This window comes from Aulonocara stuartgranti (genome assembly GCF_965226115.1).
Source record: "Aulonocara stuartgranti genome assembly, chromosome: 5".
NCBI classification, from domain to species: Eukaryota; Metazoa; Chordata; class Actinopteri; order Cichliformes; family Cichlidae; genus Aulonocara; species Aulonocara stuartgranti.
The window spans coordinates 38783687-38806077 of record NC_138943.1 but is presented as its reverse complement, the minus strand read 5'-3'; the positions used below and the strand labels follow the sequence as shown (position 1 = coordinate 38806077).

At 40.1% G+C, this 22391-nt stretch overlaps 1 protein-coding gene across 2 annotated transcripts in view; it reads left to right on the top strand.

Moving 5' to 3' along the window:
• Positions 1–18388, top strand: part of LOC309707008 (receptor-type tyrosine-protein phosphatase gamma-like) — a 410561-nt gene extending 392173 nt beyond the window's left edge. For both annotated transcript variants that reach the window (XR_014276854.1, XR_014276855.1), the window contains 4 exons: positions 15701–16479; positions 16634–16786; positions 17337–17420; positions 17532–18388. The gene's annotated coding sequence lies outside the window, so the exon portion shown is untranslated. The remainder of the gene's footprint in view (positions 1–15700; positions 16480–16633; positions 16787–17336; positions 17421–17531) is intronic.
• Positions 18389–22391: the final 4003 nt, after the last annotated feature.

Below are 22391 nucleotides of genomic sequence, written 5' to 3'. Positions count from 1 at the left end.
CTGCCATCACGTAATGTCGCATACTGCTGTTTCTGATGTCATTTAAAAAAAAAAAAAAAAAAAAAAAAAAAGAATTCTGACTTTTTCCCCCCAGTGACCCTAATCCTCTTCTGTAGTTTTTGCCAAAATAAACTTGGAACATCATTCTTGAAGACAGCCAAAAATAGTTTTACTGCATTTCCAAATATTTTATAAAACTCACAGTTAACACATAAACTGTGTAAAAGTTTGACATCTTATCCTGTGATTATTACTTATTGCTAAAATATATTTATTGGCAAAAAATTACCTCAATATGTAATAAGCCACACCCAGGAAAAGAGAAATAAATATCACATTTAAAGTTGTTTTTCTCTTTTACAGCTGCGAATATTGACGAGGAAGCTTAGAGAAGCTTTACCCGGGATCACCTAAAGGATCTTTTTCCGGACCATGAACATTTCTTCCGGAGAAAGAAGTTTTGGGATTTCATCAGCCAAAAGGTAAATACACGTTATACAATTAAGAAGATGATTACTGTTCATATTGTCTAGCATTTATTTGCCTAATTGTGTATTTTTGTTTATATCCCACAACTGTTATAGTTTAAGAGTACTGACCAAGATGCCAACACTTGCCATCAAAGTGGGAGTAAACCCTCAGGCTTTGATGTGTCACAATGTCAGCCTCACACTTCCACTCCCATTTCCTACACTGCTGACAAAAATATGAAAATGCCAGACCCACCAGAGGATGTGGTGTATACAGATTCAGAGTTGGACATGGTGCGCAGTCAGTACTTTGCATTGCTCCACAGTGGAAAGGAAAAGGACTGTAAGATGTCGAAGGAGCTCTGTTGCAGACTTGTAAGGCACACAGTCACCAGCATGGTTGCAATCCTCCGAGCTAGTCCCATGGGGAAAGAAGTAACATACCCCTCCAAACTCGAAATGAGAGCAATGTCACAGAAGATTGTCGACTATTACCCCATGTTACGTGATGCTGACACACACATGCCATACGTAAGTCATTCTTTACCCACTACAATATCTAAAATTGAGTGAGATAATAAAAGGATGTACAAATATATATTATTTTACCACAGCTGACCATCTACACCAGGGGTGGGCAACTCCAGGCCTCGAGGGCCGGTGTCCCTGCAGGTTTTAGATGTGTCCTGATTTAAATGGCTAAATTAGCTCCTCAACATGTCCCGAAGTTCTCCAGAGGCCTGGTAACAAACTAATCATGTGATTCAGGTGTGTTGACCCAAGGTGAGATCTAAAACCTGCAGGACACCAGCCCTCGAGGCCTGGAATTGCCCACCCCTGATCTACACCAAACTGTACAAACGACTCCAAAATATGAAGTCTCCAAGGAAGAGGCAGGGCTCCATGCCGCAACAAGGCAGGCCCAGGAAGACTCTTTTTGGCTCAGACGACACGGGACTGAAGGTGACCTAAGTGGCGAAGCAAGTGGTTCAAGTGACTATACCATACTTCTTGAGAGCAATGTTGACCTCAGCAAGGACAACTCAAATGCAGGTGTGTACTTTGGTCTGCTATACTGATGTTTGGACATATAAAACTTCAAAGAGACCACCTGCCCTCAGTTTTCTGTTCAGAGTGTCTTACAAGATTTACACAGTGTTGAATATTTTCCTTAACTTTTTAGCTATTTCCTGTTATTAAATTCTGTTCATCTTCTGTTTTTTCCTCAGAGAAAGAATTCCAATTGCAGCTACCCTCCACTGTACCAACAACGTCAAACAATACTACGCTGGATTTACCACTATTATCCAAGTCAGCATCATGCTCTGCACCCAGGGCTGATATAGGTCCATCAACTGCACCTCCAGATGATGTTGTTGGTAAGTCCACCTTGTCTACCTCTCAGTCTGACTGTGGCTCCTCTTACAGCTCTTTCCAAAATATGGCTGCAGCAATGAACCCCGTTCTAAGTGTTTATTCCATAAATCATAGTGGTTTGGCATTAACTCGAGTTGGTCATAATCACTGTCCACACTGATGTGAACGATATACACAGTAAACAACCTTTACCTTATTTTCACCACAGTTTTATTCACGAGCATCTTAAACTTTCGTTTTAATATTTGATTCTGTTCAAACTAACAATTAACATAAATCCATGATCATTATAAGAAAATGACACAAAGGGAAATGATCAGGACATATAGGGTCAGTTCATTACTCAAACATATTTAACCTAAACATTAATTCTCATAAATATTATACTTAAAAACAACCATGCAACCTTACTAGAAATGACTGATTAGAAAAATCTGGATTTTCTGAAGTCTGGTTACACCATGTCTTGCAATTGCTCTTTGCTTTCCCTAGCAGACCATGACAGCCTGAAGATGCAGGCAAGACATTACAAAACCTTGAGCAACATGTACAGGAAACCCAATTCAAAAACCAACCAAAGTGGCATTGCTCAAATTTTGGACCTGGAGTTTGAGGCCAGACGAGCTTTTATTGATGCTGATGTTACAAGGGAAGAAGACAGGCCTAGAAAAATATTTGAAGCATACCTGTGCTTCAAAGACATAGGAAATGTAAGTTCAACTACCTTCAGTTAAATCCTTGCTTTCTCTGGATAGGTTTAGTTAGTTCTTGACTAACTGAGCACAATTTTGTCATAGGCGATGGATGAACTGCGTCGCATCATTGGTGGCTCCAACTGCAAATACATAGATCACATGGAGGGTCGATGGGCAGAGTTTTGTTCGAAGGTGCAGTTCTATAACCTCCTCTCCCCTTGGATGTACGTGGAGGTAAGTGGCCTTTTCATACATTAAATCCAAGTATCAGATATGTTCAGATTACTTCATTAAGAGACAATTCTCTCTCCACAGTGGATTTTACTGTCACTCTCTTCACTGCACTCCCATTTCTTTTTCCTTCACCAACTACACCACCAAAGCGGCTGGGAAGTGTCAGTGAGGCTCGCCTTCATATCCTCAAGGTGAGAACAGCTGTAAGCAATACCAGTGACTGCACTCCATTTACTTGTATTATTATTATTATTTTGCTTTTTCATACTTTATAAGAGTGGCTTCAAAGTTCAATTCAGCAGGGATTAAATTACTCCTTAATTAATTTTCTTACTTGTCATTCAAAAACAACTTCAGTGAGGCAGTGCAGAACAAAAGCACATTGCAGTTGGGATACATAAAGAAGCAGTAAAAATGGATTTTAAAAAAGGCCTTCAAAAACTGGAATCTGTAACAGAGGTAAAAAAAAAAGAAAAAAGAAAAAAAAGTTGTTAAAAAAGAAAAGAAAAAAGCACAAATAGACAAAATGAAAAGGCTGAAAAATAGAGAAAATTCCTGCTCAGAATTTATACATTTTTAAAAATTTCACATTTATGTAAATCAGTTGGAGCATTGTAAACTCTTGATATCGCTTTTTGTGCCTTAAGCTGTTTGGATGCACAGCAGCGCTTTAATTTAAAATCTTGAAGAATTTGCTCTTTTTTGTTCTCCTCCAGCCGGGTGAAGATGCTCTGCTATACCTGGAGAAGCGGCCTCTCTCCTCCCCAGTGCTACTTTTTGATGGGACAACGAGCATTGTTGCTGTGCAGTGACCACTCTCCCCTTGGAGGATTTCTGGGAAGGAATGTTGGTGTTGATGCCATATTACTACACCTTGCACTTAACATACCCAAAATGTGTTGTAACAGTCTTCTCTGTCATACAAACTGAGGTGATGTGTGCCACACAGCATACATCATGACCGGCACCCGACGCTTCTGATCCCTAGGAGAGCAGAGAGGAGAGAACTTGATAGTAATCCGGTGGCACTGGGCCCTCTTCCGCCGGGACAGGCTTGGGCAGCCTGCACCTCTGGCTGGATGGATGGCTCTCTTTGTCCAATCAGCCCTGGCTGCCAGATAATCCTCTGCAAGGGTCACAGCCGCCTCTACAGACAAGGGTCAGTGCACCGTGTCCCCAGGCAGCCCCGCCACAAATTGCTCTGGCACCAAGTTCTCCAGCCTCTCCTCCGGCAGCATGGGCAAAATGAACCCAGCACATGCACACACATGTGACTCTTAGATATTATATACTCTTAGACCCCTGCATTTATTTTAATGCTTTGTGACTGCTTTTGAACATCTGTAGTATCTGTGGAAAAGTTTTCCCACAGGTAGGCCAGCAAGGAAAAGTTGATCCAATTTACAACCTGAGAAATAAAAGAAATAGCTGCTCAGAAGGCTTGTAGCAGCACTCCAAAGTGAATGCAGAGTCAAGAGTTACCCCAAGGTTCCTGACAGACAAAAATGGACCAATGGCCTTCATTACATCAGGTGCATACATGTGTCAGGGGCATAGACAAGGACTTGTGTTTTATCTTCTTTAAACTGGCAGCCAACCAACTTCATATTCAGGATCAGCAGCTTAAAATATCAACTGCATAGCAGTGATAGCTAAAGTCCTTAAAGGTACTCAGACTAAAATTGCATTTGGGAAACGCACTATACTAGAAAGAACAGTCAGGTTGTTCTTTGACGCACAACAGTCTTGTGGTGCTTCAACAGATCGTGTCCCTCTTGATTCTTTTTGTAACCTGGCATGTTGTGCCATGGCCAGCTGAAGCTGGGTTCAAAACACAAGTGTTCGATTGTGCCAGTTTTTAATCGCCATTTGAATGATATTTCAGTATAGAAGCTCAGAGACATGCAGATGTACAGAGGGAGACGGTGGAACTGTTTGAAATTTGCAAAAGTGTGGTACTGTTTTTTGTGGCAACACTTATTATTCAGGAGAATACTGCAGCAGCTTCCTGTGATTTGTGTAAAAATACAAGTGACTGTGAAACAAGGTTGCAGCAGCAAGCAAAGCAGCCATTGCGGCAGGTACACTGGGGCCTTAAGTCAGACAAGGAAACAAAGAGGAGGCAGGAATAAACAGGGAATCATGGAATAACACAAACCAGAATGAAACCGAGAACAGAAAATGTAAATATAAGGGAATAAACAAGGAAATTGTTTTTTACTGAATCTTTTATTTTCAGCATGTTTTAAATATGCATGTACTAATTTCATGATGAAGAAAATGTATAAATGTTGTACATGATTCTAATCTGTTCCTAAATAGTCTTTAAACTGCTGGAATCTAAGCTACTAGAAAACTTTAATCAGTAAAATTAATTTTAGTTTGCTAACTACTTTGCTAACTCTGCTAACTAAAGCGATTTCCACACCTCCTGCATTGGGCAGTGGCACAGTAACATTTAATGTTTAAACTGATCCCGTTTAAAGTTTGAGATCTCTAATGTGCAACAGTCACCTTAACAGCAGCACTGAAAAAAATCACCAGAAAAATGTTTGTTGTGCACACCTTTCTTTATCATCAGCTGTCATGTGTCTGACTGGAGTGGTCCACAACCATACCAGTCATGTGGAAGAGGACGCACATAACCCACAAAATACCCACGTTTATGTGAGTACGTACAGAGCCTGAAGCACAAACCCCGGCTTAACAGAGGAAGTTGATAACCACTGTCGTTAAAACCATTTTCTCCAGTTGGGGTTTCAGGTTTTGTTGAGCCATATAAAACAAGGAAAGCCTCGCTGCAGTAAACTTTGTTCGTTTGTATGAAGCCTGAACTGCATCATCTGATGAGCTCTGTACTGTCTGAAGAGAAAGGGACACTGACCTGACCGATGTGAAAGGACTTTTGTTGTTGTTCACTGAGTAGTGCAGGAGTGGAGAAAGAATATGGAAGAACGCCACCTCCAACCAAAGCCAAGAAGAAAGTTTTGGCAGTTTCTTGGAGAGCAGCACACTTCCAATGACAGCAGCATCAGTCTTGGTTATGTTTGATCCCATGGTAACGTTAAGAGAAGCAGTAAAGGCTGAAGTGAACATTTATGTTCAAAGAAGAAAAGACCCTGCTGAAATGGTGGGAGAGAAACCAATTAAACTTCCTCCAGGTGTGCACACTAGCATAGAGCTCTGTGTATAAATGTTCCGCAGTCTGTGTTCATTACACATTGCATTGTTTTATTATTGTTGTTGCTATTTGTCTTTATAGCTGTTCAACAAATGTTTTGACGTAGGATTTTAAAGAGAATAAACATTTTTCTTCAAATGCACCAGTGTTGCCAGACTCCAGTGTTGTGGAGATAAAATATCCTATTTTGCCTTCTTTTCTTGCGGTGGTGTCTTGAAACCACTAGAGGGAGCCAGTATCAAAGCTGTGAAATCACAGGCACGAAAAACTCTCAGCGGTCCTTCAGCAGTCAGCCTGTCAGTCAGTTTGACTGATCATCTTAATCCTATGATTTCTTAAAAAAGAGATATTAAATATTGTAGCTTTTTAAGTTTAGCTTTTTTAAAAACATTTGTGCGTATTTCTGTGCTGATCTGCAAAATAAAGTCTTGCACTGGTAAAATCTCCTACTGTATGAGTTGGTTGGGGTTGGGATGGGTAGTATTGTGTCAGTTTAATGAAGGAGCAGGACAGGGTGGAGAGAGGCCAAGGACAGAATTTAAGAACAAAAGGGGAGGTTTTAGTGTTGTGTCTACAGTCATAAATGACAGCTTCACAGCGTAACAAAAGAGATGATGTGTAGGGAATTATCTACGAGGGGCTTAAAAAGCACTATCTGGAGGCCTTTCAGATGATTAGCCCTGCGTTGTGTATTGTAATGGACAAGGTACTTGGCGTGCTGGGCTGTTGCTGTTAGTGACCAGAACTGAAATCACCCCGCCAGTGACTGACAACAACGACCCCTCAGACAGAAAGCCAACTCTCCTCTGTCCCTGCTGGGGTAGCATGAATTTGAAGCCATAAGATTATGCAATGCTGTTCAGCTATTGAAGCCTACTGAGAACCCTGACAGATAAGTGGCTGGACCCAGAGCTGTGGAAATGGTTAAGTGTTGACTCCGTTTGATTGGATAATGGGTAATTGCAGGGTGCATTGCATTCGGCAATATGCTGGGAATTTAGCGGGGGCAAGTGAGGCAGAGGAAAAGAATGGAGCAGGGAAAATATTTTGGCGTGTTGTGTTTTTTGCAGACTGTTATTTCACACCTTGGTTGGTTACATTTGTTTGGATCTCAAGCCTGCACAGTTTACTAATTTGTATCAACTGATGATGCAATTTAAATTGCAAATGACAATTTGAAAATTTATTGTCACACAGTTGATTTTTGTTTCATTCGACACAGTTTCTGAATTGAGAGTTCACATTTCAGTGTGGCTGCTGCACCGTGCCTGAGTTTGTAAGTCCTGAATGTCTCCTTGTATCAGAACAGTTAAAAGCTCAGGCATGTTGTCTTTCATAAAGGCCTTGGCTTTTGTTATGTTGCTTTACATTAAATAAAGCCTTTGTGGTTCCTCCCCATTGACTCTGTGGGCTCAAGTGTAGAATGTCTTCTTTGAGAGCTCATTTCAAACATGTCTTTAGTCTCTCAGCCACTTCCAAAAGGAAAAGCTATTTTTACTTTCCAAATCTTATGCACTGGAACAGAACTAGCCTTCAGGAGCTAATGTGAAAATTCTTCCCCTGCTAGACTTGAATATACTAGAGCTGCATTATTGCTCTTTGAGGAGTACAGTAGGGGGGCTGTGCTTGCTGAATTCCACTTCAGTCAGTGTATTGATTGTTTTTTCACAGGTGTCTTTCTCTGTCGCTGGGTAAAGTCAGAATCTACAGTGCTATTCATTTTGATTTACGGATTGAACAGACTGTCGAAAGAACACGTATGAATTTTGCATTTGTTTACGTGGACTTTTTGTTGATATTGATTCAGTCTTGGCACACAGCACCAATGTGTCAAGTTTGAGTCTTAACAAAGTCCTTTATTACAGGCTAATCTACTGTTAGTGCCACATTAAGGAAAAATATATTATTGATCTTTTTTAGATTAAAGTTGAAATTTCAAGATTAAAGTTGAAGTACCACTTTGAGAAAAAGCTGAAATGTCGATAAGGATGATTTTTCTTTTAGCACATAAACACAGTGTGCTGTGTGGTGATAAATAGACGGACGCTGAAAACATGGTGCAGAAAGCTGCAGCTGGTTAAAAGAAAAAAATAGGCTATATGTTGTATCACAAGATAACACAGCTGAACAACTCATCTACACAAGGCATTTTATAGAAGGTATAAGTGTGTCGTACACGTGTGTGCACATTTAGACTTTAAGAAAAAAGTCAAAGAACAAAGTGAAGGATTCTTTTGGCACATGCTCGTGAAATAAAAACCCCACACCACTGAGTTCTTGCTTAAGAAAGGCTACGTGGGTAATCACTCTGTGTTTTAGATATCTTCTTTGTTCCCTTTAGTGGACGCCTCCACCTCACCCATCCCTCCCAGTCACAGCAACCTTCTGTATGTACTCTGTGAAGCCCACTAGTGTGTGATAGTTTAATAATAATATTTTTAGTGAATAATCTTGATTATTTTTCATTTCAATTTTTTTTTATTTTTGTGAATAAAATGTCCTGTAAACAGAATAGTCCTTTATAGTCATGTTACATGTAGAACTAAATTGTGGGTGCTCCACACCAACTGTGCAAAGCTGGATGAGGTGTTTGCAGTTGCCACGTTCATACCAGTAGGAGGCCCTGTGGGGTTGTGGTTTTCCTGTCTCCCACTGGTCTCCCTCTTAGCTGCGAGGATTCAGTCAGAGCAGGCCACATCTCCAGTGTCATCTTTGTCTTTATGTTTTTTCAGGCATGTGATCGTGGTACCAGGTGCTGCAACCCATCACGTCTTCTTTACTTTATCCATGAATATTCTTTTCCTCCTGCCTGGCAGCATCCTGCGTCCAGTGTACCCACTAACCGTCCTCTGCACATGTTCAGATCATCTCAGTCTTGACTTTTTAACTTTGTCTCCAAACTGCTCAACCTGAGCTCCTCCTCTGATGTTCTCATTTTTAATCAGTGCAGGAACTAGTGTGTTCCTGTACGTATGGGAAACTCCATGTAAGAACCTTCATGAGAGAAACTGGACTTTATAAATAATAATGTTGCATCCCTGAATTATTGACAGTGATAGATTCAGTGGTGATGTTTTGCTGGGATGACTTTACCTTCGAGGGAAGGGTCACTTCAGTGCAACTCGTGTGGTCTTAGAATGGAAATATGAAAATAACAAGCACCCTTCTGTTGGGTGACACCTCATAGTTTTTGAGTTGTTGTATAAAGTCAAGCATCTATCCATGCAGTCTGCCTTGACAAGCATTTGTGAACGAATAGGTCATTTAAAAGAGCTCACTGAATTTTAGCTGTAGTGAAGTAATATAGTTTACTTTTCAAATTACTGATTGAATACATAAATAGTGTAGTTGAATCATAGTCTGGTCACTTCTACATTATGGAACCACTCTCAAAATCAGATAGCTCTTTAAAATGTCCCTTTTTTAACAAATGTTTGAGTAATTGCTGGTTTTATACTTTTCAGCTGTGGCAATGGAAGTAAAAACACCTGAACTCAGAGATTAAGAAGTGTGGCCCAGTAACGTCAGTAATCCTTAATAAATAGATTGACTTCAATGAGCATTTGCTAATTTAGAAGAGAGGCTTTGTGTAGCAAAATGCTAAACAGTAAGCAAACACAAGAAATATAGTTTTTCTTCTAGGACACTCCACAAGAACGAAGCAAGACTGCAACTGCTCTAGACTAGATGTGAGTTTGTGCGTCTGTATGAACATGAACTGTTTAATTCATTTCACGGGATCGTTAAATGTTGCTAGAAGAGTAGTTCATCATTAACATGGTAGCCTGAAATAAAGGAGGACTGGACATTTTCTAGCAGGTCAGCAAGTAGGTCAGCTCAAAAGGATTAGCTGAGACACCGGACATCCCTAAATCAACTGATCTTTCCCAACGATGGCACACTGCTTAGTAACACCAGTGCACGATGGAGAAAATGACTCATTCAATTAATTGGCTCATAATTCGCTGGACAAAGAGTGCAGTTTTTTTTTTGTTATCTTTAGTTTTAGTTTTTTTTACAGTAACATCGTATCAGTGTTTGACTTTGTTGCAGAGTCCAATATCTATCTCTCTGCTGTAGTGAATTCTCCACAGCACCCAAATACCACAATGTCTGCCCCAGCCATTTTTGTCATGCTAAATAGAAGCTGTCATGTTTGTACTTTTTATTGTAATATACACTCCCTGATTGTCTTAATAGGTAAGCTTTGCTAGAACAATATAGGAGCTCCTTTTGCGTACTTTAATTCTTCACGGCATTGAGTCAAACAGGTGGTGGAAACCGTCCTCAGATATCCATGATGACATCATGATGACATCATAAATCAAGCTCCCATTCTACAAAAAATCCTACAAACAAACGTGAACTTTTGATTGGAACACAGGTGGTGTCTGTAGCTTAGGTGATAGTGTAGGAAGCCCAGTAATCAGAAGGTTGCTGGTTTGATCCGTGTTCTGTGTGTCAGGTCATTTAGTGTGAATGCTAGATAGAAAGTCTGAATGAGACATCTTTACGTCCAATCAAACACAGAACATGATAACACTGCAATTACACTTAAAAATGCAGAATTTAGGCTTAATACAGTTTAATCTGGTAAATTATATTTTAAAAAATCACCACTTTACAGTGACGGTGAAAAAGAAAAGTAGTCAAAATCCAAAAGATGTGGGCTCCATGTTCAGCTCTGCTGTAAAGCTGGAGACTTGTTCACTTTTGAAACTACACTGAAAAAACGGGAATTGGCAGGCTTTTGAATTTGCACAAATGAATTTAGTTAATGCTACACAAGCTTTTCATGTTTCTCTTATTTACATGATTAAATAAAGTACCATTTACTTGATTATAAACAATACTGAGACTACTCATTTTTCTTGCATTGATTTAAAGTGACTAAATTAGAATACTAAAACCATTGTAATCATGTTTGACCACAACCGGAAATGATGCAATATATTCAAAGACAACAACTAAATATGATTGGATAATACGACCTAGAGTCTTATCCAATAAGACAACAACATAATTTAAGGAGAGCGCAATTGACCGCCAGATTCTGGAAGATTGTTTAGCCACATGCAACCTTTGGCACTGAGTCAGGCATAGTGAGAAGGTAAGTAATTTAAATACATTTGTTTTAGTTTGGTACGTTTTCACAGAATTGTTGCAGTGCATGCTATATAAAAAGTAATCTGTAATGCATCTACATGTTGTTTTTACAGTGCTAGCTAAAGTTGGTATTAGCTAGTGATGGCCAAATGAAGCTTTCCGAAGCACTGAAGCTTGTATTGAAAAACGGTTCATTACTCGAAGCTTTTCAACACAGTCCTCTCCGGTGACATCTGGTGGTGAAAATTTTGAAGAGCAGCTTGAATCTGCAAAATAAAACGGACTGCTCAATTATCACTGCTCACTCAAGAGTGGAGTTCTCTCTGATATTGGGCCACCGTTCCGTTGCTTTGAACATGTAATTGGTTTTGTTTTCTCGATTGGGGGCCTGAAAAAAATGTAATGCGTATCTGCGTAATACATTTTGATCAATAAACTTTCCCTATTTAAACATGCACTATGGTGTGGCCTTTCTTTGCTCATAACTCCTTGATGTTGGTAAATACAATAAGTGAGCAATATATATATAATATACATATGAGAATGCACAGCACATTATGGAGTATGCCCCTGCTGTGAAGTCCTGCCTCCATCTACTTGTCGTTTAATCACTGGACAGCTGGACAGGTTCATACAAAATATTAGATTAGGCCAATTGTCCTATACATATTTTTGACCTAGGGGTGGGATTGATTGTGAACTGGAAAGGGAAAATGCTTAGGGGGCTGAGTACGGCTGCATCGTCACTGATTTGTAGAATCATTTTGATTCGATACAGGATCCGATTCAATTTGATTGGAATCTGGAAAGTTTTGCCTCAGTCAGAAATATTACAATTCTGGTCATGTATCAGTATATATCCATAATTTCGTATCTATTAAAAGAAAGCTGACACATGTGAGACTTAATTAGAGATGTAAACAGAGAGTTATGAAACCTGCAGCTGCAGAAGCCAGCGAAAAAAAAAGAGGCAAACACAGCGCGGACCCGACGACACACCAAAATCTGATTCTGACGCGTCGGGTCCGCGCTCTGTGTTCACGTTTGTATGCAGAATCCGTAAACCTGCTCCCAGTTACTGTTTTAGCTGTATGGTGTTTGACGACATGTTGTGAGGTTTAACCTGAGATGTTGGCGTTTCAGGCATGATAACGTTAATTTACAAATCGACACGGGATTTTAATGAATCAATATCACTTTATTCAATTTAGCATGGATTGTAATCAGAAAAGCGATAATCAAAACCCACCCCTAATCAAGAACTTGCAAAGTAAAAACATGATCTATGTCAGGTAGCCCTTTTGTTATTTACAGTTAAAAAGAGGATTAGTGTTACTGTGCGCTGGCTGAGTCTGTTTCTTTTCTTAGAAATAGTTTCTCCTGCCCTGGAGAAAATCCACTTGCATGGAACAAAAGAGGCTGTGGAGTGCAGGAACTACACTGCAAGCTGGTAGATATGCAGGTATTCCTGGGTCCTGCAGACTATCACCTAAAAACAATAAACAAAATGATTTTCTAAACTGTAGCAATGTAATGTACGTATAGTGTCAAATACATTTTTGTAGTCTTCATTAGCTTTAATTCACATGGAAGTGTTCCTAAAGTCATATGCTGTAATGATATTTACATTATGAAAACATGATTTTGGACATTTCAAGTTTTTCACTTCGGCAGATAAAATGAATTGAGCAAAATCAACTCAAAATATTCCCACACGCCAGAACGTCCTCTCTTCCTCGCTGGCTCCATATCTGTCAGTGGAATGATCACCTCGTCGCTATCTGTCACCATCAACACACTCCACGAATCCCGTGGATGATTCACTTCCTTATATCCGTTTGAATCAGGTACCGAAGCAGTTACGTGCGTAATGAAGCTTCGGACGTCACTGGTCACGTGACTTTTGCCAAACGAAGCAAGCCTCGACACAGTGCTTCTGAACCAGTGTGTTGTTTTTTTCGACACACGCTCCGGAGCGTAGTGATGGGATTTCCGGCTCGGTTCGGCTCACTAAAAAGAGCCGGCTCTTTCGGCTCCGAACCGGCTCTTCAGGTTGTTTTGTTGCTTTAATTAATTTATTATTAACAATAATATAAAATTATGCACAAAAGGAATTACTAACATAAAAACAAGTGGTTTTATTTATATATGTTTATATATAAATATATGCGGTGGCCCCTAGAGACAAAACACGTACAAACTCCAAAACACATTTCTAGCATGAACTGAACTTCCAAAGCCGAGCTACTAGATCACTTAAATTACACAATTGAAAGCATGTGTGTATTGTTTGTGTATTTATACACAGGCACTCATATATATATTCAAATAATTTTAAAAAAAAGTTCATTTACCTGTTATTACCACACACCAAATCCGGTCGTTGGTACTTGCTGGCTTGTGTAGCCACAAGATAACAAAGGCTCAACACTGCGCCCAGCATCCTGGAGCACTTCTGTTGTCTTTTGTACGTGTTTTGAGTTTTTATATGCTTCTGAGTTTTTACGTGCTTCGGAGTTTGTACGTGTTTTTACGTGTTTTGGAGTTTTTACGTGTTTTGGAGTTTGTACGTGTTTTTACGTGTTTTGGAGTTTGTATATGCTTCAGAGTTCGTACGTGATTTGAAGTTTGTATGTGCTTTGTCTCTAGGGGCCACCGTAAATATACTTTTATTTATTCACTCCACATAAAATGTAATAAATAAATCATATAATACAAAAATCAACTATTCACATTTCAAGTTTTAACTATTTAAATTTTCAGCTTTTTCCTTTCACAAATTTAAAGTGAAAAGAACACAAAACACTGCAAACCACAACACAATTAAATATAAATTATAATATGAAAACTAAAAGAACATGCATATTCTCTGTCATATGGACCTGCATGAATAAACTTTCTCAATCCTTTATCATCTGCAACTGAAAATAGTTGTGGATGATTACTATACCTTTCTAATGTTGTTGTCCCTGCCTCTCTTTCTCTCTCTCTGGCTCTGTTCCTGTGCTACTGAGTGTAACTACCGCCCCCCCCTCCGCCCAGCGTAAAGCACAAGGCTTGCGTGCAGAGTGAGGCGGAAAAAAAGTGCGAGAGAGAGAGAGTGAGAGAAAGAAAAAAAAAAAAAACCCACGTGACGGCTCGCGATAAGGAGCCGGCTCGCGTCGTTCACGTCAAAGAGTCGGCTCTAAGAGCCATTTCGTTCGCGAACGACCCATCACTACCGGAGCGTCAGCTTCAAGCGGGCCATCACTACCGGAGCGTCAGCTTCAAGCGGGCCATCACTAGTATTAGCTTTGTGGCTAAAGCTGAAAAATAGTAACAAATTGCACATAGTCGGGAGAAAGCAGCTGTTGTCGGTCAGATATGGAATTTATGCATGTGACAGAGAGCACTGACGTTTTTGATGGCTTAGCAAGTTAAAACGTCACTGAGAGAGCACAATAGTGTTTGTGTTACTGGTGCTAGTTATTATGGCTACATTGGCTAATTAGTCTGGCTGTAACCGTCAGAGTTTAAGAAGCTGGGAGCCCCACAATGCTATACCTTAATTCTTGCTGCTGACACGCACTCAAGTTATAATAAGGATCCTGCCACCTTAGACGTGGGTTTAAGAACCTGTGCCCATAAATGCCAAGTCATCTTTCCATTTAGTCATTGTTTTAGATGAAGTGTCACTTACTTGACTATTCTATCGGTCATGCCCAAATAATACAGCAGATATCTACAAGGAGATAAGTTTGTTCAACAGACTATGTCTTATTAAGTGATGTATTGTGAATTTTCCAACATCGTCCTAACAAAAATTAGGATCCCCCCCCCTTTTTTTTTTCTACTTTGTGTAGAACATATGTGAGCTGCTTCTCAAAACATTATGTATAAATGAGGGAAAGATTGGTACTTTAAAGAAACCATTGATGCTCTTCTGGACTGGAATACCGTTTTTCAATTAAAATTAATGTTTTTTGTGATGGTGAAATTGTTACCTTTATGATTACAGAAGTCAAAACATCAGATGATGATAGCTTATAATCTAAACTCCCCATTTCTCGGCAAGTCTGAATTAGAGGTCTCAGCTGTATCGGCCTTTCTAGTGGATTTGCTTAAAGAGGAGATAGCTTAAGTCATTAGGTACATATTCCCTGACATTCTAGAGGTCAACCTTGCACAGTGTGTGACATAAAGAGTATAACTTATAGAAATGGAATGGTACTGGCCGCAGGTGGATTGCCAGAATACTGAAAAACCATATCTGCATTGTACCACAGCATATTCTACATTGTCAGAGAGCTTGGTGGCTGGTACAGAGAGCACGACAGAGCTTTTGAGCTCCGCCCAGTATCCACAAGAATATTCACTCTCGCTTCGCTCTGTGAACTCCTTAATACTTATCCATTGGTTGACTATGAGATTGGATCAGTCCACATTGTGACTTTAAAAAGGCATATAGAAATAAAAGGTGTTCATATAAGTGTAATAGGTTCAGTCGCATGTATTTCATTAGATAAATTCTTCTTTTTTTATGTCTGATCTTTATAACTTTGACTATTGGGTATGGATAGCTTTATGAAAACTAAACTGAAATGATTCTTTCTGAATGTCCATCCATCCATCCATTCGCTTCCGCTTATCCTTTTCAGGGTCGCGGGGGGCGCTGGAGCCTATCCCAGCTGTCATAGGGCGAGAGGCAGGGTACACCCTGGACAGGTCGCCAGTCTGTCGCAGGGCTAACACACAGGGACAAACAACCATTTGCACTCACATTCATTCGCACATTCACACCTAGTGACAATTTGGATTATCCAATTAACCTATCCCCACAAGCTGCATGTCTTTGGACAGTGGGAGGAAGCCGGAGTACCCGGAGAGAACCCACGCAAACACGGGGAGAACATGCAAACTCCACACAGAAAGACCCCGGCCTGATGTTGGAATTGAACTCAGGACCTTCTTGCTGTGCGGCAACAGTGCTAACCACCGTGCTTTCTGAATGTCTGATATGTAATTCTTTTTTTCCTACAGAGTCCTATGGGGAGTCCTATGGTCCTAAAGACTGTTTTGGCTGACGGAACCTGTCGAAGGCTCACTCTCTAATGGAGCGCCTGAATCAACTGAGGATCTCATCGTTGAAGTCAAGAGACAGTGTTGTCTTCAGGGCAGTTTCAGACTTCAGTTTATGGATTCTTTGTTTGGGAATGAGTTTCTTAACCTTACCTCAGTTTCAGAAGTAGCAGACAAAGGGACTCTTAAAGCTATTGACATGTCAAAGCCCACAACATGGACATAAAAAAGAGTAACAGAGTTGGTGAAACTCAAGATGGAAAAGACTTTTTCATACAGAAGACATGAAGGTGTTCGTGATGCACCAATGGTGGAGGCTTTCATGGCAAGATGGCCTGCTCTATTTGATTTCCATGAGGTAAGGTTTGCCTCATACACGGTGTTCTTGTGGTATTAGCCTAAAATGGTTAAGGCACAGCCCATTGACAGCCCATTTCTTCAGCATGAGTGATTGGAGCCTTCTTCCAGGTATTAAACCTTTGAAGCTCATTCCTCTGTGCTCATGTTTTCAGATCAACGCTGAGTTTAAGAGAATTGCCACCATCCCCCCTTAAACAAAGTTCCTGGCTCAGCTGGCTCTCCACTTGGACAACCTGGTGAAGTTGGTCAACAGAAGAGGAGAGCTTGGACTAATACTGAAAAGAATTGTGGCATAAATGGATAATGTAAGTGATAAATCCTGAACATTCACTTAACATGGTAAATGGCCTGCATTCGTATAGCGCTTCACACTACATTCAGTCATTCACCCATTCACACACACTGGCGATGGCAAGCTACATTGTAGCCACAGCTGCCCTGGTGCACACTGACAGAGGCGCCACCGGGCCCTCTGACCACCACCAGTAGGCAAACACGGGGTTAGTATCTTGCCCAAGGATATTTGGTATGCAGCCAGGAGGCAAACTACCGACCTTCTGATTAGTGGCTGACCTGCTCTGCCACCTTAGCTACAGCCACCCATAATCCTCTTTGGATGAAACTTTATAATTGTGGAAGATTTCAAATGTTTCCATGATAAATTCTCTCATTTTGTATTTTTACATCTGGTTCTTTTTTTAACCTTCACTTTGTCAACTTATTATTAATTGCCAGTAAACCTATTATTAATTTGTGTGCCTTTACTTTAAAAACATTCATGTAAAGTACACTATTAAAACTTAAATGAAGGACAGGGGCTGAATGAAGATGCTAATTACATACATTTCATTTCAGTGTGAAGATGTTGATGCTGAGTGTGTCAAGGGAGTGTGTATCTACATGGGTGAAGACCCTGGCATGCTTATCCGGGAGTATGTGGTATGTACTTGTCTTTTTCTTTTCTTTTTTTTTTTCTTTTTTTTTCGGACTTTCCACAGTGTCATATTACTTACTTGGCATGAAATGACTAACATGGCTTCTTTTTTACAGGGCATGGAAGAACGTGCCATCAGTGAGACTGTTGAAGACACCACTGTTTGAATTTATCTTCTTAAAGAGCAAGCTTCAGCAGATGAACAAGAGTGGTCCTTGCAGGCATCAGGGTGACGAAGACTTTGGATAATGTAGCATTTGCTGTGATAATGCTATTTGGACTAATGTATGCATTAAACCTTGCCTACCCTGCGGACCTTCGCTACAACTTTGACGTTTTCCAGAAGGTTTTCATGGAACTGGATGGAGCTAAACTCTCTAAAGTTCTTGCTTTCAAAAACCATCTGTTTCATTGAGAAGTCAAAGACTGCACTTCTGCAATTCTTTGCAGTTTTTCATTTTGTTTTCAGTAACGTTATACTGCTTATGTTTTTATTGCTTTCCCCTCATGTGACTGCAATGCAGGATGATTTTTCCTTTTGGTATCATGTTGTAAGAAATTTTTACTGACGATTTTTAGCAATATGTTCTAAGTCAACCTTAATGTCCTGCTTACATGTTTAAAATGAAATTTAAAATTCATGTAGGTGTTTGGTATTAGTTATGTAACAATGTCATTTAAGGCTTAACTTATTTGAAATCTTGTACAGGTAAATACTTGTACAGAAGCTGAAACTGTTGTCAAATAACACACAAGTTATATTTGTGTAAATCTGTTTATTCATAAAAGCGTGTTGCTTTTTTTCAGGTAGTCTTAATTTAGTTTACATTTTCAATTGTGTAATTAATACAAATGTTATATGTAAGAGATGACAGGATCATCTATAAGCACTTTCTTTTATTTGCTGCTAAGGTCAGTTTTTTGTGAAATATTTGCAAATATATTCTCAAACTAACTCTTTCTTCTAGCTATTTCTGCAGGCTATCTTTAAAAATGTGTTAACAAGTTTATATGGATGTGATTTTGGACTTGTTCATGGCAGAATTGCTGCTTTCACTGCTGTTACAGTTTAATAAAGGTGAACTGTTCAGTAGCACTCACAGTCTTTGCCTTTTTTGTCAATAATGATCAGTTAATATTTCAATTGAAAAAATGAAGTAGGATTTAAAGCCATAATTTGTGTTGCAGGAACATAATTGCAATGTGTTTACATTACATAATATCATTGCGTACCACTGGCAAATAAAAATAAGTTGGTGTTAAACATTAAAATATATTGACATTATGCAATACATTGATATTATGATAACAGATTAATATTAGTACATCAAACATGATTTTTTAAAGTAATCTGATGTAAATAAAATACTTTGATTTGGCAAGCATTAATTACTTGAGGGAAAGTGGAAAATTAAGTCAGTCATACTTATTCATATTATGTGGGACCGATGTACACAATAAATTCAAGTAAATTGAAAGAACTTTTTTTTCAGTGTAGCCTTACTTGGCCATTTAAGGTTACTGTGTTGTTTCACTTTGGCTATCATAGCCAGCTGTTTGAACATGACCTAACATACAAATTCATGAATAGGAAAAAGACCCACGTGCAGCTGCTGTGTGTGGGTGAAAAAAAAAGGCATCACAACTCTGCAGCTCACTCACTTTAGCGGGAAGTAGTGAATTAATCTGGGAACGTTCAACACTAAACTCAAACTAATCACAGTGATTTGGAAATATCTTTACCAAAGTAGTTGAAAAGTTATCTTTTGTTCAAGGGTGCTTTGTCATAATGTTTTAGTCACATCTATTTAGTAATATGTTATATTTATATAGCGCCAAATCATTCAGACTTTGAAATCTGAATGTTTAAAAACATAATAATTCATTGTTAATGGATTAGAAAACAAGCTAATTCTTACTGTTCGTCGTGTTTTGAGAAAATGAAAGTGATTAAACACAACATAACAAACGTACACAGCACAATCTAAAAGTTGTGCCCTGGAAGCAATTGCCTTGATTTTATACTTTGAAGAAACAGATGTGGCATTAAAGCAGTGAATACTTGATGTTGTGTGTGTTTTGTCCTAAAATTGGTCAAACAATAAAAATAACTAAATTCAGTCTCTGACTAACAGAAACCTGAAGCTTCACCACCCTCGTCCACTACAGGTTCCCCCCGCAGCTTCTGAGCTGCAGACTAGATAGCTGCATGGATGGACAGACGGATGGAGGTCAGAGAATGGAGTCTGACAACAAATCAGTGATGAGAGCTCCCTCACTGCTCAGTTCCCAGCAGCCCACGCTTCCCTCCCAGCCACAAAACACATCCTCTCAGCCTGCCATGCCCTTGACAGGCCAAAGCAGATGAGCAGGCATATCCAAGGGACAGGCTCCTCACTACTGTCCTTAAGACATTGTGATGAGGTTTTGGTGGAGGAAGGTTCTGGGATGGCTTTGTAAAAGAATCTAAATGAGGTGTGAGTGAACGCTGTGCCTGTTCACTGCATCTTGAGTGGCTCATTTCTATCCATCATCTTGGACTTTTTGGTCTTTGGACAAGCAAGTTCGGCATTTCTGGTATTTTTTTTAACCAAATCAGAGCATAATGTTAGACTAGCTCCTTTATGAGAAATGTACAATAATGTTGTTTTTAAACATCTCATGTCAGTATCTCTGTTTCCTTTGATTGCACAGCTACAGACTGAAGAGAAACCAGTGCTCATTAACCCTCAGTACTTTACAATGGAGGCTCATGGTCTCAAAGGGCTAGTGGTTCACTAACGAGGGGTGGGGTGGCAAGGCACCGCTTTGTGGCGTTGTTAAGAAACAACGCCACAAAGCGGTCCCAGCCTTTCTAAGCACAAACTTAGTATAAACTTTGAATGTGCTTGTGGAAAAGCAAATGCAACGTTTATATAGCACCAAATCACAACAGCCGCTTCACTGTGCTTTATATTTTAAGGTGAAGATGCTTATAGTATAAATCAAACACAACGAGCAAGCACTTGGCAACAGTGGGAAAGAAAAACTCCCATTTAACAGGAAGAACAGCCCAGCAGAAGCAGGCTAAGGGAGAGATGGCCATAACTCCTTCTGATATAGCATTTTGATGTCTAATCTCCTTTTATAGTTATCTTGTTTTTCTTGTTTATTTCATTTACTGTTAGTCTTACTGAATATCTGGCACAACAAACATGTACTGTAGGCTGGTTTTGACTGGCTGTGAAAATGTGTTTTCTGCACTCTCCTTTGTGAATTCAATTTAATGCTCACATTATATAAAACTATAAATCTAGCTGACTTTTGTTACATAGGCATGATAAAAACAAGTTGATTAAAACGTTGTTCATTCAAATGCTCAATGAAGAGTACACACACACAGTCAGCTGTTAGATTAAATCTTGTTTGACTGTGTTTTCATTTCCATCACCATCATCCGTTAGTTGTTGTGCTGGTGTTAGTCATGGTATTTAGCGGTTTTGCTTCTCCAAGGAATCACAACCTTGTACTGGGGATAACATCGCATATTGCCCTTGTATTACTTTAACGAGCTCCTGTCTCAGATATTGTGGGAACGTTGTCCCCTGGCTAGAGTGACACAAGCACTCTAACCCCTCCGCCTTCTTTGAAAGAAAAAAGCTGCTACCGGGACGCTTTAATTGGAATTTCATGTGGGCTAAACTGGGGGGAAACTGGTGTAAGTTAACATTTGGTAGACTTAATTGGTCTTTTTCTCTCCTTCCTCCTCGATCGGGCACTTGCTGGACTGGCGAAGCTTCCCCGCTAATCTCCCATTTACAATCAGTTCACTGGGACAGACAAAAAGTCCGCCTCTTGCTTTTCTTCTCTTCCTGTCTCAGACGAGCTCCTTTGTAGTCCGTAAATTGCCTGAATCCCCCAGCGATCCCCCGGTGGTGGAGAGAGCAAAAAGAAAGATGTCCTCATGTTGTTGACAACTGATTAGCGCTCCACCCCAGAAAGGAAAAAAAACCCTTTAATCTGCTGCGCGTGGGCGCGCCTTAATTAAAGCTCCCGCGCACCAGTCAGTTAACGTGTTTGTGGATGTTGAGGCGGTTGCTCAGATGCTGGAGAAAAAAGAAAAAGTGCGGAGAAAAGGCCAACCTGCCTTTAGGTTATTTACTGAGCAGACGTTGTTCAGTCCTACAGCCCGTAGACCCTGTGTGTGTCAGTGCGCGCGCGCGTGTGACCACACGCATTGCGTTGGTAAAAGACACAAACTGCCTCTCACACAGATCCTACACTCTGCCTGATGTAACAGTATTCCGTTTGCTGGATGCTCGTGCACGCATGGAGAAGGCGCGCACCGAGGTCATCTTTCAAGTATTGGATCTGCGAGTCTTTGTCGTTTATCGGCACGTAGGACACAAAACACCTTTCTCCCACTCTTGAAACAGGAAATAAAGTGACACGTTTGAGCAGTGTTCCCTTTGTTTGAGAGGTGGCGCGTGACGCACAAATGCCACATGATTACAAAAACATCGACTTTATTCCTCTGACAGGATAAATATTCGCGATTTGATGGAAAATTCAGCAACAGCGTGGTGCGTCAACTGAAGACCTCAAAATTGCGGAGATATTTTAGTTATTTCCTAATAATTCCTATAATAACTAAAAGATCATCTGGTTTAAGTGTTTGTGTTATCGGAGCCGCACACATCAGCACAGAGCCCTTTATACGGTCTGTTTGAGCGGACTGGCTAGATTTTCCTGCAGATGTCTGGTGCACACTGATGAAAAAGGTGAGCGGGGCATTCATCTGCTAATATTAGCCCTGCCAAGCTTCTGAGGGCCTGGCCGACCCGGGTGAGCGCTAATTGGCTGTTAATGAAATGAGCGCCATTTGGGAGCACGGATCGGCCTCTTGACAGAATGTGTGCAGGGATAATATTGTTCCAGAAGCCGTGCGGAGAATAACTTGAGCTCTATTAACGCGGAGGCCCAGATAAGGAGCTGCG